General features: G+C 44.4%; 2 protein-coding genes across 2 annotated transcripts in view; one reads left to right on the top strand and one right to left on the bottom strand.

Annotated features, from left to right (window-relative positions):
* The window catches only part of LOC138364924 (uncharacterized), a 115,385-nt gene extending 98,923 nt beyond the window's left edge, over nucleotides 1-16,462 (bottom strand). The window contains exon 1 of the mRNA XM_069325007.1: nucleotides 16,354-16,462. The gene's annotated coding sequence lies outside the window, so the exon portion shown is untranslated. The remainder of the gene's footprint in view (nucleotides 1-16,353) is intronic.
* The window catches only part of LOC123751561 (tripartite motif-containing protein 59-like), a 290,403-nt gene that overhangs the window by 223,410 nt on the left and 50,325 nt on the right, over nucleotides 1-16,668 (top strand). The gene's annotated exons all lie outside the window — the stretch shown is intronic.

Genomic DNA, 16,668 nt, shown 5'->3' on the forward strand with positions numbered 1-16,668 from the left:
ACTTACAGGGCACCTAGGGAAGGCAACCCTAGGCACATGCAGCCCGAGTACTGAAGATAACTCCTGGCTCTCGCACCCACAAAACCAACACCACACGCAAAGCACAGTGCAGAAGCGACACCGGAGCCAGAGCACACGACCATCGCCTATAGCATCAGCTTCAAGAACTGAGGTGTGGGTAGCCGGCGTGGGGGGTCTGGGGCTCCCCCTTCCCCCTCCAGGGGAGGGGGGAGCTGCGCAGACAGCGGCGCGGCGGTGTGTGACGTCACACTAGTTTGCTTGTTTTCGGTTGGGGAGTTGTATCCACTAGTTCGGCTTTTGGTAGCAATTTTAACCAGAACAGGGGTTTGTTTTGAGGCGCTTACCTTTCTGGGTGCCTGTTCCAGTCGATGGCAGACATAGAATGCTTCCAACCACACGGGGGCTTCTATAGGCCATTGCTCCCCTAGCCTCTCTGAGGGGGCCCGGTTCTGGCCGTGGTCCCCGGTAGGCCTAAGAACTCCATACACATGACTGTTGCCAAAGTCTGACATTATCATATCAGCCTGGGATAGCTCAGTGGGGCCAACGGGGCTCCCCCCAGAAACATCTACATATTGAGTAAGTGTATATAATGAAAACAATTCATAATAAATTTCATATTTCCTGAAATATAAAACATTTTTTACACATGTGACAAAATATTAAATTTATACCAGTTGTATTATAATAAAACATCAAGTGACCACACATTGTACCACATTCGTGAAAAAATGTAAAATATGCCATAGATACTGCAAATAATGCCGCTGTTATGACCCTGGGTTCCCATTCAGAAACCAGAGGTCAAATTGAGTTCCAAATAGTTGTGTAAGAGGGATATTTAATTAACAATAATGTTTATATTCAAGGCTTCTCATACCTGATGCGTATTTGTCTCAGTCTTCCTTGGCATACGTAAGATGAACCTTGTTACTCACAGATTATTCAGACTGTGGGCGTGTTGACTATTAAATATAATATTGAACTAGTTCCCAGCTATTCTTAGAACTGGTAAAGTAACTAGTAATGAATGTTGGTGAAGACTTGTTACGTTTATGGCTGTACGATCAGCTAGGTACCCTTTCCAGCAGCATATTTAAGAGAGCGGAGGAGGCTGCTCTCGCTCTCTCTGGTTCTGGCTGTTGTGGTGTTCACACTCTCTCGCGTGGGCTCTGTTCTCCTCCTCCTCCTCCCTTTCCCTTACCTCATTCTACATTTATTATCTAAGATAATTATAATACTGTGTTACCGTGTTCTGGCAAATTGTGTAGTTAAGTTCTTGTGTAGCCTAAGCTAGTGTATATATCCCTAAGATTACTCTAGGGTGTTTTAGTAAAACCACGTGTGCTCAAGTTTTACCAGGCTACCTAGAGCCTTTACTAGTGTCCTACTCCAAGTAGTCTTTACCCTAGTTGTAATTGTAAACTCTGCACCCTGTCTATGTGGACCAAGGTGTTTAATGTAAGGTAGAGTGGTAAAGAAATTTATTGTATTAATGGATATGGGGGTTATTAGAGGGTTTTAATAAATAAGTTAGATTACGAGAAGTATCAATTCATCCTGTTGAAGTGGTGTAGATGATTAGCTACTAGACAGCAGACCTGTAATTTAAAACATAGAATCATTACTAGGAACCTTTGTTCCTTGGAGGGCCGAGCCTATCTATCCCACTATTTTAGATACATCTTGACTCTAACTATTGGCCCTTCTCAGTACAACCATGTACCCCATAACAAGTGGGGGCCTGTCTGGGAGATGAAATTTTTATATATATAAATTGTAAAAAAAAAATTATTTTTGAGTGCCGAAACTAAATTTCTTGCATTCCGCAGAATGGTTATGTGGTAGCCTAGGGTCCAGCTCAACTAGCAAAGGATACATCTTGCACTGACTAAACATCCAACTGGATCCCTTCACGATTGAGGTAAGTGCAAGGTGTGTGCCCGCCGACGGAAGAGTGGACCCAGTTAGCTTACCGTGTTGCTAGAGATGAAGCGAGAGGAGTGTTACTGCCATCGGACAATTCTACCTATATTATTTCCTTATGCAAGTGTATATATTTTCTTCAGTAAACTTTTAATCTTACCAATGTGTTTGAGTGAGCCTCCATTCCCTAGGACTATTTTGAGTGAAACCATTTGTCACCTTGCACTGCACATGAAATTGCATCCTTGACTTAAGATAACTAATGAGACCACTGAAGCAAGCTGGCGACCTCGAGCAGACCAGATATCTAAGAGAGAGTGTCCCAGTGTCAAGATGGGCAGGTTCAGGTGTGATACAGGTTGACTTGAACCTCTCTACTCGCTAGAGGTATATATATAAGGCCAGCCCTTAGTGGACTGGGTTTAGCCCCGGGGCGAGCAGTGGCGTCTGGTACGGAGGGGCGAAGACCCGTGGGAACGGCCCCAAACCATATAAGGTAGGAATGGGTGAGAACCTTGACACCTCCCCAATCATGTACCTGTACCTCTCTCAACCAGTTTAAGATAAAAACTAAAAACTACCTAATAAACTCCATGTAACATACCTTACCCCTAAATGTCAACCCATGTCTTATTATTGTAATCAATGCTTTTTGTTGACCAACTTGTATAATTGCTTTTCTCTGCCTTGTTCCCCCCCCCCCTCCCCTTTTTTTAATTTTTTTTCAATGCAATTTATACTTTAAGCTCAATTACTATTAAGTTTTAGTCTAAGTGTTTTTTACCCCCTTCACCTTGCCCGAAACGCTATGTTTAATAGTGGCTTTAAGTATTGTATGTACTATCTCTATCTTTAAATCCATCATTATGTATGTAACTCAATGGATGTACCTTTACCTGAATAAAGAATCTGATGGTGAGTGTATTATTGACATCAACATGATAGCCCACACATACTAATAGTACAACAAGAATAAAATTGTCTTTACCATCATTAATGGGTAGAAGTTGTTTGCGTCAGCGTCCTTGGTAGCCGAGCAGAGACTGGAAGCAGTATTACCTATTGGGGAAAAAAGAAGACAAATTTAAGGTTTCTATGACTAAATTTTTCCCACCAAAACATAGTATATGTTTAGAAAATTAAATAAAAAAAAAACAGCATTGAATGTAACGAAACGCCATTTTCTGGGTGAGTCCTGGAGGCTCCCCAGAGTTTTCCCAGGCTGATATGCTAATGTCAGACTTTGGCATCAGTCATGTGTATGGAGTTCTTAGGCCTACCGGGGACCACGGCCAGAACCGGGAACCCTCAGAGAGGCAAGGGAAGCAATAGCCTATAGAAACTCCCGTGTGGTTGGAAGCATTCTATGTCTACCATCGACCGGAACAGGCACCCAGAAAGGTAAGCGCCTCAAAACAAACCCCTATTCTGATGAAAATTGCCACCAAAAGCCAAACTAGTGGATAGAAGTCCCCAACAGAAAACAAGCAAACTACTGTGATGTCACACGTCGCCGCACCACTGTCTGCGCCCCAGACCCTCCACACCGACTACCCACACCTCAGTTCTTGAGGCTGGATGTCAAAAACGCGAAAAAAACGCTGACCAGAGGGAGGGATGCCGGGGAGCCTCCGGGACTCACCCAGAAAATGGCGTTTCATTACATTCAACGCTGGTTTTCTGGGGGGAGCTAACTACCCACAGACGGAAAAAGAGGGACTTACCCAGGTGGCGGTCGTCGCTCACCCCTCAACTCAAAGTCGAGACAACTGGCTGCAACCGCCGACCCAAAGCAACACAGGCCCAACGGGGCCCAGGGACATTCACAAGGTAACGATCAGCAAGGACCCTCTTCGACCACCAAAAACCCCACGCCCAAATATCAGACCAAGATATATTCCGAAAGACGGCAGAAAGAGCCGCGAACTTACGGACATCATGGGCACGGGGATAGACCACAGGCTGGCTAGACTTGATAACCCTGCGGACGACCTGGGAAACCCGAACCCGCGAACAGGGAGGAAGGGAAACCGTATCAACCCAAAGCGCGTCCTCGGACACAGAAGCCGTGGCGCACAAATAACGGCAAAGCGCCACAACCGGACACAAAACATGATGCACCCCCGGACAGACCAACCAATCATCAACCACCCAAGGACCCCTCCAGAACGCAGCAGTCTCATTCTTCGCCAGAAAAGAAGCAGACGCCTGCAAGCGAACATAACAATCTCCAGGCCCCAAAGAGCAGAAACCTCTGCGCCGGAAAAGAGCATTAAGCTCCCCTACTCGACCCCCAGAGGCTAATGCCAACAAGAAAAGAGCCTTGGAGAAACAATCTCGGACTGAAGGGACCACAACGAAACGAGGAGACGAAAGGAAAGCGAGCACTCTGTCCAAAGACCAGGACGGCTCAAGCGGCGCATGAGCAGCCCAGAGGTGAAACGGCACAAGACAGCTTGCGAAACGGCGCAGACGTAACATCGATACCGAAGGCAAGCTGAAGCGGCTCTGCCAGCGCCGCACGATATGAGACGACAGTATTAGGCATAAGATGACGGTCTTGAAAAACCAAGAGTGAAAAGACAAGACCACCCTAACAAACTAACACGACGAAGACGCAAAAAGAAACAGAAGGACCACCAGGAAACTTCATACTGCCGCCGAGAAGAAGCCCTCAGGTGGGACACAAACAGAGAGGCCACCTGATCACCATAGAGATGATGATAGACTCGAGTAAAAAAAAACATACGCAAAGACTCAAGGAGAAGATCGAACCAGCCATGTGATGTGCCAGCCCGATCTGCTGAAAGAGGCAGAGTTGCGGAAAAACCCTAGGGTTCGGACACCGAGCAAGCAGCGCCTGAAACCAAGGCTGGGCCGGCCACCAAGGGGTCAGAAGGACAACTCTCCCCTGGTAAGTCTCCAAACGAGTCAGGACCTGGGGTAACAGCCGAACCGGGGGAAAGAGGTACAGGAACCCCCACCTTGACCAGTCTAGCCGAAAGGCAACGACCCCAATGGCCTTGCGATCGGGGAAGGGCGCCGCATACACGGGAAGACGCCGCGACTGCGCCGGCGTGAAGAGGTCCACCTCGGGGTGCTCGAACGTCTGGCAAAGCCAACGGAAGGAAACGTCGTCGACCGTCCACTCCGTGGAGAGGGGAATGAAGCGAGACAGGCCGTCGGCCAAGACGTTGGACATGTCCCGTACATGAAACGCCAGGAGAGCCAAACCCCGAGAACTCAGCAGACGAATCACCCGAAGCAACCAACCTCAAAGAAACAAGGACCGCATTGAACCCCCGCGGTTCAGGCAATGAACCACCGGAGAGCAGTCCGAATGGAGCCGAATCGTCGATCCGCGGGCTACCCGAATCCTCTGAAGAGTAAACCACACTGCCGCGAACTCCCGCACCGTGCTGTGAGCTCGATGGAAGGACGGATCCCAACGCCCCTGGCCGGCCTGGTGAGCACTGGTCACAAAGCCCCAGCCGAGAGACGACACATCCATGTACACATTGGGCGAGGGCTCAGACAGGCGCCAAGGCACTGAACCCCGAAAAACCCAAAGAGGAAGCCGGTGACGCAGCAGCCGACGCAAGGCCCCCGGGGGTCGAACCCAGTGATCGCAAGAGAGGTAGAAGGGGTTCAGGAGGAACCCCTGAAGGAACCAAAACAGCCAATGAAGCCAAACTCGACCCGGTGGGTAGACTACCATCGCGAAGTTAAGGCTTCCGCACAGCCCCTCGAGCAACCGTCGGGTGACCCGAGGGCCCACCAGAAACAGACGAAGGCGGGACCGCAGCCGTAGGAAAGATTCAGGAGGGAGAGACAAGGAGGCGGTCCAAGAGTCCCAAACGAGACCCAGCCAAGTCCGAACCTGAGAGGGGACCAGATGGGACTTCCTCCAGTTCACCAAGAACCCGAACCCGGCGAGCTGGGATAGAACCAAATCCCTGGCTAGCAAGCAAGCTGACCGGCTGGGAGCCCAAACCAGCCAGTCGTCAAGGTAGGCCAATACCTGAACACCTAGGAGACGCAAATGGGCTACCACGACCCGCGTAAGGCACGTGAACACGCAAGGTGCCAGGTTCAATCCGAACGGAAGACAACGGAAGCGGTAACTCAGACGCCCCACAAAAAAACCGAGCCAGTCCCTGAACCACGGATGAATCGGGACATGCCAATAAGCGTCCCAGAGGTCCAGGGACACTATCCAAGTGCCCGGCTCCAAGAGGAGCCGAACTTGAGACAGCGTAGTCATCCGAAAGGAGGGGCAATGAACCCAGGGGTTCAGACAGGACAAGTCCAGAATGAACCGCAGGTCCGCGCAGTCCCATTTCGTGACCAGAAACAGACGGGAAACACATCTGAGGGACAACGTCGTTTCGATGACACCCAAGCGAACCCACTCCAAGATGACCTGACAGAGCGCAGGTGAAGAAACCTGCCCTGCCAGCCCCGACCCCCCCCCCCCACGCCACCGCAGGCCGACAGACACGACCCGAAACGCCTACGAATCTTGGGAACAGGTGTGGGTGAACAGCGTAAGCCAGCCCCCCCATCGCCCCGTCAATAGGGCAAACCGCGAAAGGGCCAGCGCCCCTTACGAGACCCAGAACCCCGCACAGAGCGAATACCACACCGACCAGACGAGGGCGGGTCCAAAGCAGGAGCCGAACCCGAACCTGACACCAGTGGCCTACCACAACGAGAGGAACCCCGAGCCCTGGCTCGACCCTTCCGGGAAGACCCACCCCGGCACTCCCGGAAGACCAACAACTCCGACATAGGACGACAAGCCAACGACGCAGCCTGAATAAACTGCGTCACGGCCGACTCCTCAAACAGAAGAGGACAAAAAGGTGAAGACCGCCTAAGAGCCAGAGCCCAAGCAGATTCCACGGAAGAACCCAGCAATGCCTGCCAACACGCGAAACGGAAAGCATAAAACATGGAAACCGTATCCCGCAAAATCGGCGTGAAAAGTTTCAACAAGGCAGCGGATGAACGCACTGCCGAGGACAAGGCGCCGGACCCCGGGATGGACCCAAGCATCCTCACATCCTACACGAGCCAATCCGAGGACAGCTCCAGGAGAAAAAAGAACCGCAAGGTTGAAGCCAAAAGGCCCCGGGCATGCAAGTCCGCTATGAGCGCCGCCGAAAGGGTGGGAACCTGCACATGAAGCTGAACAACGCCCACATCGCGGGGAAGGGCAGGGGCAAACAAGCACTCATTCAGGTACTCAAGATCGCCCCCCAGGAAAACCTGAAGCACCATGGAAGCTTCCCGCCACTCCAGCGTGCGGGAACGACAGAAGGAATGCCAGGAATCCAGAACAAACAAGGGGGAAGTCTGCTAGCCAGGAAGACTCCAGAACCTCGTAACAGAGCCAGAAAGGGAACGAAGTCCCAAACCTGAACTCAGACGGATCCATTTCCGAGGCATAATCCGGGTCATGCAGGAGGTAAGCTGCAAGGGCCGCTCGCACCACACCAGGTTGGAAGTGATAAGCCGAAAACCTCCAGAAAGACGGAACCAACAAACCCGGGGAGGGGGGCCAACACCAAATCTAGCTCGTACGCAGAGGGGGAAAAGAAAACCCCACACCTTGTAACAATAAGCCCCGCTCAGAGGGAAGAAAACCCCAGGCGGGGTCCAGCGGGGCCCAAGGCCCCAAGTCAGCCCCTCCCCAGCCTCGAGGTCCTTCACCGCAGGATCCGAGGCCGAGTCCTCTCCCCAAGCCCGACCCCACAAGACAAGGACGGATCAGCCGTAGAAGCCGGAAGAAAGGGGGCCCACTGGTCAGACCCAGAAGCTTCGGCCGGGAGACAAGACACGAATGCCTCTGCCGCCCCCACGGAAGGGGCACCCCCCGAAGCTGCTCGTGTCTCAAGATCAAGTAACCCCTTTTCCGACTCCAAAACCTACAGACGTTTCGGGGCCGGAAGCAGGGGAGGGGGGGACCAGAACGAACAGAAGGGAAAGGACGAGGAGGTGTAGACTGAACCAGGATCGAAGCGACCCTCACCCCCAAGTCCGGGTCTCGAAAAGCAAAGCGGGGCCGCCCCGGGACATCCAGGTGAGCCAGTTTATCCTATTTTTCTAAATTTGGCGCATAATTCAAATGCCACATTGACAATTTTTTTTACAGTAAACTGAACTGAAAACATATAAAGGGGTACCTCAGTTTAAGAGTTTAATCCGTTCCTGGAGACAGCTCGTATTCCGAAAACTCGTATTCCGAAGTAATTTCCCCATAAGAAATAATGGGAAATGAATTAATCCGTTCTTGACTACCCCAAAAACCCCACATCAAACTAAATTTTTATTCATCTAAATAAACCTACAAAACTATGTTCAAGTTATTACTTACCCTTGCTGAGGCCTGCTGTTGGTGTATGGAAGATGTGAGGAGGAGGGAGGAGGAGAGGTGTTACTGTTTGGAAGGGGAGTCTCATTCCATTATAATATCAGGCAGTGAGGACTTCACTGGTATGCACACTCTGGCACATTTTGCTTGCATACCACTAAGAGTTGCTTCTTTTATTAAGAATCTGTCTAAAGACACTTGTTTTTCCCTACATTTTAACACTTGTCTGTAGTAAGACTCACATTGTCATTTAAAAGGTCAATGCAATGGCCTGCTTCAGCTTTATCTGGGTGAGTTTTTTTCAACAAAACTTTGCAGTTCTTCCCATACTTCACACATTTTCTTAATCAAGAAGGGACAACCTCTACTCACAGCTATTTTCTTAGGTTGAACCTTATCAATGGCTTTCTTGAGACCCATGGCGAGATATATAATGACAACTTTTATGCTCAAATTGCCAAAAAAAACGACAAAAAACTGTAAATCCTTGTGAAGAATTCAGGTGGGATAGTCACTGAGCGCGAGACACTGGTAAACTGAGGCGCGATCGCCGTGCCACCATGTGCTAGTCGGCCTGTACACGTATCAACAAACTCGTGTTCCGAGGTAACCCTCGCCTTCCAGACACATTTTCTGAGGAAATCTTGCTCGTATTCCGAAAAACTCGCATACAGGGACACTCGTGTTCCGAGGTACCACTGTATTCTAAATCTATGAATATGAAGATCCTATACTATTCTGAGAGCATAATAACACCAAATGAACAATTCATGATAGTTTATATTTTTGCAGCTGGTTTCAAAATCTGAAGTTTTCAATAATCACTTTTATAATTACAGTATTTTTTATTTTCTTATTTTTTAAGTTACGTTTGTGATCATTTAGTCAAAATTTCAGGATTTGCTAGTATGCACAAAAAATTGGAAAGCATTAGAGCAAATTTGAGAAACTGAACTTTCCCATCAGGTCCTGTCATATATGCTCCCGAAATATGGCATATTTGGTTCCGAAACGCTATACGTGCTAGTGGCTTTACAAGAATGGTAATTTAACTTAATTTCTATATTCTCTGTTAACCCCCCAATGTAACTTCTTGTATATAAATAAATAAATAAATAAATATGTATGCCATGCACAGCTTAAGGGTTAATACAGAACTGTACTGTATAAAATGTATAAAATGTCAAACTAACAATAATAATATTTTAAATAAAACAATTTATAAGTTGATTCTATTAGAAATGTAGCTGAGAGACTTGCTGTAAAGTTAAACATAGACAATTTCAAGGCTAGCACTGAATAGGTATGTCGATTTAAAGAGAGCTAATGCATCATTAACATGAAAATTTGTGGTGAGGCATTAAGTGCAGATGTTGGAAGTGCTAATGCATATAAGCATAAACTTTCTCAGCACATGATATCTAATAATCAAAGCTGGTTTTAAGTGTACAAAGCAGATAAAAATGGCTTTATCTGAAAGACATGTATATGATAAGATATTTAACTGAAACTTTATATTATGAAAGATATTGTAATGAAGCTCACAACAAAGAAACAAACTAAGATTCAAAAGTTTTGGTATGGTTTCACAGTAGGCCTACAGGACCAGCAACCAGCACTAGCAAGGACTCACCTTCTGAGGATGCCCAGGCAACTAGACCAGCACCCAGCACTAGCAAGGACTCACCTTCCGAGGATGCTCAGGCAACTGGACCAGCACCCAGCACTAGCAAGAACTCACCTTCTGAGGATGCTCAGGCAACTGGACCAGCACCCAGCACTAGCCATAACTTACCTGGGAGTACCAATTGAGCTGTACAGCACAGTTCTAATGACATTAAATGTACAAAGTGTAGTTTATATGATATAAGTGTACTGCAGTAGTGTGATTCTAGTGGTCTGTACTTTATGTACAGACTGTAGTGTATAATGTACACTTGTTAGAAAAGTTACTGTTCTTTAATTTAAACAATTTATATTCATATGTGTGGCACTCTCAGGATATTGAGGCTAACAAAGTTTGCACTACAAAACTCAACTGGTAGAGTAAGTACAGTACTGTAACATGCAATATCAATTTATTTCATTGCAATTCAAATTCTTTGTTATTTAAATTTTTCAAAAGGCAAATGTGTACTGGCATATGTATTATTAATTTTTTTTTGGGGGGGGGAAGGGGGATGCTGGGGCCTGATTGATGGAATGAATTCCACACTGGAATGAATCGGCTACGCCCCCATATAGCTCGTTCAAGCAAGGGCACACTGTATTACTCATATAATTTCTACATTTACTGTCTACATTTAATGTCATTTAATTTCATGCATTTCTTTGATAAAGTGTTTACGCGTGTCCTTTATGATCTTGGTTATTTGTAAGTGTTGGCCCCATTAACCTTAAATTATAGTATGTTTATATTACTCTATGTTCTGATATGTTCCAAGAAAATGTCATGAGGAGCAGTTCTAAATTACACCTTGTATTTCCATTCTGTAATTAATGTAAATAAACTACTGTACTGTTGCTAGAACTACTGACTCCATAATGTAATAATCTATGCCAGTACTCTGACTATACTCTGTACCTGTAAAGTAAGGCTGTAAAGTACCTGTACACATTTTTTGTCTATTTTACTGTAAATTATCTACTTAAAATTATCTGTTAGTTTAAGGACTTCCCCGAAACTCTATGCGTGCTAATGGCTTTACAAGAATGTAAAATCAACTTCATTTCTATTGTAGCGAGTAGATTATCCCAATAATATATTATTATTATAATCTAAGCGAGTATATTATTGGGATAATCTACTCGCTACACTATGTTTTCCCTTTACCCCCAATGTACCTTCTTGTATATAAATAAATAAATGCTTGTCATCCTTATGTATCACCTTTGTATTATTTTTTTTATTTTCCTTGAACATTCTCATTTTGCTAACTTACTTCTCTTATAGTATTAAGTGTTTTACCCCATCACAATATTAATTAAAAAATTTCTATATTACTATTAATTTTGCCCGAAATGCTTTGTGTAATACTGGCTTCATTAGTACAGTATGTGTAACTGCTGTCCCTTCAATTGAACAATACTCTTATTACACATAGAAATCACAATAGTGTGATGCATCAAATTTATTTATTTATCTTGAGTTATCTTGAGATGATTTCGGGGCTTTAGTGTCCCCGCGGCCCGGTCCTCGACCAGGCCTCCACCCCCAGGAAGCAGCCCGTGACAGCTGACTAACTCCCAGGTACCTATTTACTGCTAGGTAACAGGGGGCATTCAGGGTGAAAGAAACTTTGCCCATTTGTTTCTGCCTCGTGCGGGAATCGAACCCGTGCCATAGAATTACGAGTCCTGCGCGCTATCCACCAGGCTACGAGGCCCCTTCTAAAGGCTAAATTTAATTATTTATTTATATACAAGAAGGTACATTGGGTTTGTGAGAATACATAGCATGGTTTTTACAATCTTGTAAAGCCACTAGTATGTGCAGCATTTTGGGCAGGTCCTTAATCTACAGATAATTTTAAGTAGGTAAATTCTAGCGGAATTAATAAAATGATAACAGATACATTGCAAGAAAGAAAAAAAATGAGATGAGAGAGATTAGTGTGAATATTAAAGCACATTGGTATATTAAAGTTCAGATTGATTGCATTGACAGCTTGACTGGTAATTTAAACGAAGATTAATAGGCACCATACAGCAAATTGAAAGCACATATAAGAACACGGCAATCATCACAATGGTAAAGTTGTTTGGACTGGGTACATGAAGATTGGGAGATTGGGTAGCACTAGATACAGTGCAATTTTAAAGCAACAAGGTAGAAAACTATTAAGATGAAATTAGGTACTTTTTAGTTTTGTTTTTGAATGATGCAAAAGTTGGACAGGTTTTCAATTCATTAGGGAGTGAGTTCCATAGACTAGGTCCCTTTATTTGCAAAGATTGTTTGCACAGATTAAGTTTGACTCTGGGGATATCAGAGATATTTATTTCTTTTGTGGTGATAATGGGTCCTATTACATCTGTCCAGGGAGAGTTTCAGAACATGATTTGCATTTAAGAACAGGGCTTTGTAAATGTAGTTGACACAGAGAATGTGTGGAGTGAGATTATGTTTAGCATGTTTAGGGAGTTAAACAAAGGGGCTGAGTGTTGTCTGAAAACAGAATTTGTTATTATTCTGATAGCAGATTTTGCTGGGGGATGATGGACCTGAGGTGGTTTGCAGTGGTTGAACCCCATGCACAGATACCATAATTAAGATAGGGATAGATTAGTGTATAATATAGTGAGATGAGAGCAGAGTTAGATACATAGTATCTGATTTTGGAGAGTATACCAACTGTTTTAGAGACTTTCTTAGTTATGTGTTGTATGTAGGTGCTGAAGTCGAGTCTCTTATCTAGGAATAGGCCAAGAAACTTTCCATCATTTTTATTACTAATGTTAACATTGTCTATCTGAAGCTGAATTGCATTTGTTGATTTGCTTCCAAATAAGATGTAGTAGGTCTTTTCTATGTTAAGTGTTTGTTTGTTGGTTGACATCCATAAGTGGACTTTTTTTAGTTCATTATTAACAGCATTATTTAGTGTATGTGTTTTAGGGTTAGAGTAGATGAGGGTAGTATCATCAGCAAACAATATAGGTTTCAGAATGTTGGTGACATCAGGCAGACCATTGATGTATATAAGAAATAGGAGGGGTCCCAAGATGCTGCCCAGTGGCACTCCAATGATTATTGGTAGAGTGGAAGAGGTTATATCATTGATGGCTACACATTGGTGTCTATCACTAAGATAGGATTGCATATAGTGCAGGGCATGGCCTCGGATTCCATAATGATGCAGTTTACATAAGAGGTAGTTGTTATTAACAGTATCAAAGGCCTTTCTCAGGTCAATGAAGAGTCCAATCAGAAACTCATTTTTGTCAAGGGCTGAGTAAATTATATCAAGGAGACTAATAATTGCGTCGTTAGTACTCTTTTGGGAGCGGAAGCCAAACTGACAGGGGCCGAGTATGTAGAATTTTACGAGGTAGGAGTACAGCTGTTTGTAGATAATTTTTTCAAATATTTTTGATAGTACGGGTAGGTTTGATATGAACAAATTTGAAATGAGTTTGTTTGTTTGTTTGTTTCATTTCAAGTTTGAAATGAACAAATCCACAAGAGTCGTGACGAGGGTTCAAATCTACGGTCAAGAGGGTGTAATGAAGTAAGGGCAAAGAGGTAGAACAGCTTATTAACAGAGCTCAGGTGCATGGGGAAATTGTGTAAAAAACCTGGTTTGTGTCTCGGAAAGACTGCAGGGTCCGTGGTAGGTCAAGTTGATTTCTCGGTTGCAATTCTTATCCATGTCGTAGCTCAGTTGATTAACCACCATGCTGCGCCGAGTTTATTGTGAAATTCCCCGTGCGCATGAAATAAAGTGTTCCCCCAAAATTATTTTTTCTTCGTAAAATGATAAATTCCCTTCCCTGAACATGTCTATGTAAAAATAAATACAAAATTCCACTTATTTTGGCTCTGGGGACGTGGACAAGGTGCGTTGTGATGTCATCAGGGGCTGGTCGCCCGTGCGTGACCAACCCGTTCTCGCACTTTCGTACAGTCAATATTAACTTATTAAATAAGTGTATATGTGACATACTAATTTATTGTGAATATTTTAGTTTACCTTGAAAAGTTTCATAGAAAACACCGACCTTACCTAACCTTCTTAGTATGTTAAGATAAGTATCTTATTGCTTCGTAATTACATTACTTAACCTATACCTATAATAGGTTAAGTAATAATTGTAACCTATACCTATAATAGGTTAAGTAATAATTGTAATTAAGAAGCAATAAGATGCTTATCTTAACATACTAAGAAGGTTAGGCAAGGTCGGTGTTTTCTATGAAGCTTTTCAAGGTAAACTAAAATATTCAGAATAAATTAGTATGTCACATATGCACTTATTTAATAAGTCAATACTGACTGTATGAAAGTGCGAGAATGGGTTGGCGTGACACACCCAGACATGGTCGCGTGGGCCATTCAAGCACCAGATGTTGGCACAAATATATTTTAAATTATCTGTTTTATGTATTTCCAATGCAGTTATATTTGTTTTGTTTTTTTATCGTATATGATGCATATTTGTATCCTTTACGATATGTATACAGTAGAACGTTCATAATGTTCCATGAAACTGTGATACATGTGTCAGCAATGTGTCCACAATAAATGTTTATTGTCGCAATATTACTTGTTAAAAATTCACTAAAATTACAATATGTACAGTTTCACACACTACAAAGTAACACACTGTATTACACACTCAGTACTTCGGAAGTGAGTAATAATCAACGAAGTAGTCCAGGGTACACAGTGCGACTTTTCTCTCGTTGCACCAGGTACAGATAGATTTTCGCTTCCTGTTTCTTTGTTCTGTGTGCTTGCAAATAACGCACTCATGTACACCCTTGGCATTAGTACCTGTAGGTGGTATGTAGCCAAGCTTGTAAAACATAAGGTAGTCTTGCAAAGATTACAGGGAAAGATCAATTTGTAAGGTACTCATAAAGATCGCCTTGTAAGGTCCCACACAGGAAGAAATTTAGCCAACCTCAAAGAGTGTCCATCAGTCTGGAAGAGATTCAGCCAGCCTCAAAGAGTGTCCGTCAGTAAAGATGAGATTCAGCTATTCTTGAAAATATCTAGGGAAAACACCACCATGGAAGCCGCTAACACTTTATCTATGCTACTTGTATCAGATGCATCATCACTGAACGCAGAAAACGATTCATCTATGTATCATCTAAATAAATTGGAGATAGCAAGGGTAGTGCTCAGAGCTACAACTGGATACGCTCGCTGTATTGTCCTCATAGGTGCTGTATCACTTGCATCTGACCTTTGTGTTAGGTCCTTATTGCACCTAGCTTCACTAATATTATGACCCTTATATTCTTCAAACATTAAGGTTTGAATTTCACCGACAAAGTGCGATCTTTCAACTCCGCGTCGGACAGGTGTTTGGGAACCAGAGACGCATGCGCCACTCATGGTTGCTCACTCAGTGCTAACCCAGCCAGCAGCCCTAGGGCATAAGGGAATTTTTTCCAAGATGGCTACCTCTCACTGGAGGTCCTAAGAGTCCATTTCGTACACAACCAACCTCGCACACATTTAGAATAGGTACGAAAAAATCAAACCAAGTATTCTAGGCTGGCGCAGTTAAGTGGTTAAGGAGCGTCTGGGATCTTCTCGGATGTAGGTTCGAACCCTCGTCACGGCCCTTGTGGATTTATTCATTTATTACTCTTATGTTCTTTGTACACACAATCTTTTGAATAAATAATAATAATATTATTACTGTATTAATATTATTAATATTATTATTATTATTTACTCACAGAAAATCACACTAACGTGATATACATCAATGAGAAAATTCACTCGGGCTGTGAGGCGATGCAAACCTGCAATGTTTGCGTCACCTCACAGCCCCAGTGGATCGTTCATTGATGTATATCTCCTTCGTGCGATTTTCAGTGTAGTATCTGAAGTTGGGCGTACAGTGTTCAACTACAACATTTTACCCCTTCACCCGAGTGCTTGGGGGGGGGGGGGGTCTTACATAAAATTTGGACTGGCTTCAGGACTTCTTGTGATATAAGATTATCACAGACATCCTGTGACATCAGTAGAAATCTGGTTGTAAGACTTTTAGGAAGTCAGTGGTGGTACAGTGGTAGAGTATGCGACTGGCAATGCCTTGGTCGTGGGTTTGCGACACCACACAGTCCCAGGGGATTTTCTCATTATTATTCTTATTCTTATTCTTATTATTATTATTCGATAGGCCAATGTCCACACCCCAACAATGCCATAGGCTTATAATTTACCTCAACAATTCCATACGCCTACGTCTACATCCCAACAATGCCATAGGCCTATTTCCAGACCCCAACAATTGCATGTTGAGGTGTAAGACAATGGTGGAGCAGAAAGTACTCCAGTACTTACGGAGGATGATGAGAGTGCGAGGAACAAGGTGGTCAGGTGGAGCCAGTGACTCCTTCCTTCAACAGTTTTGTCTCTCCCTCGTGGTATATCCTCAATGTCTTCAGTGGTGTGGCCTCACCACACACTTACACTGCCATAAGTGTCCTGAGAGTACTGTGGGAGGGACAATTTGGCGGGTATTGTGGACACAGGTCTTTAAGACAGGCGAACTTCACAAGTCGTGGAGACGTCTATAGCAACCTTTGTTGTGAAGACGTCACTCCCTCGCTCGCTTACCCGCCACGGTGCTCTTCCCATTTTCTTTGGTTACTGATC

Source organism: Procambarus clarkii, chromosome 15 (assembly GCF_040958095.1).
Source record: "Procambarus clarkii isolate CNS0578487 chromosome 15, FALCON_Pclarkii_2.0, whole genome shotgun sequence".
Taxonomy (NCBI): domain Eukaryota; kingdom Metazoa; phylum Arthropoda; class Malacostraca; order Decapoda; family Cambaridae; genus Procambarus; species Procambarus clarkii.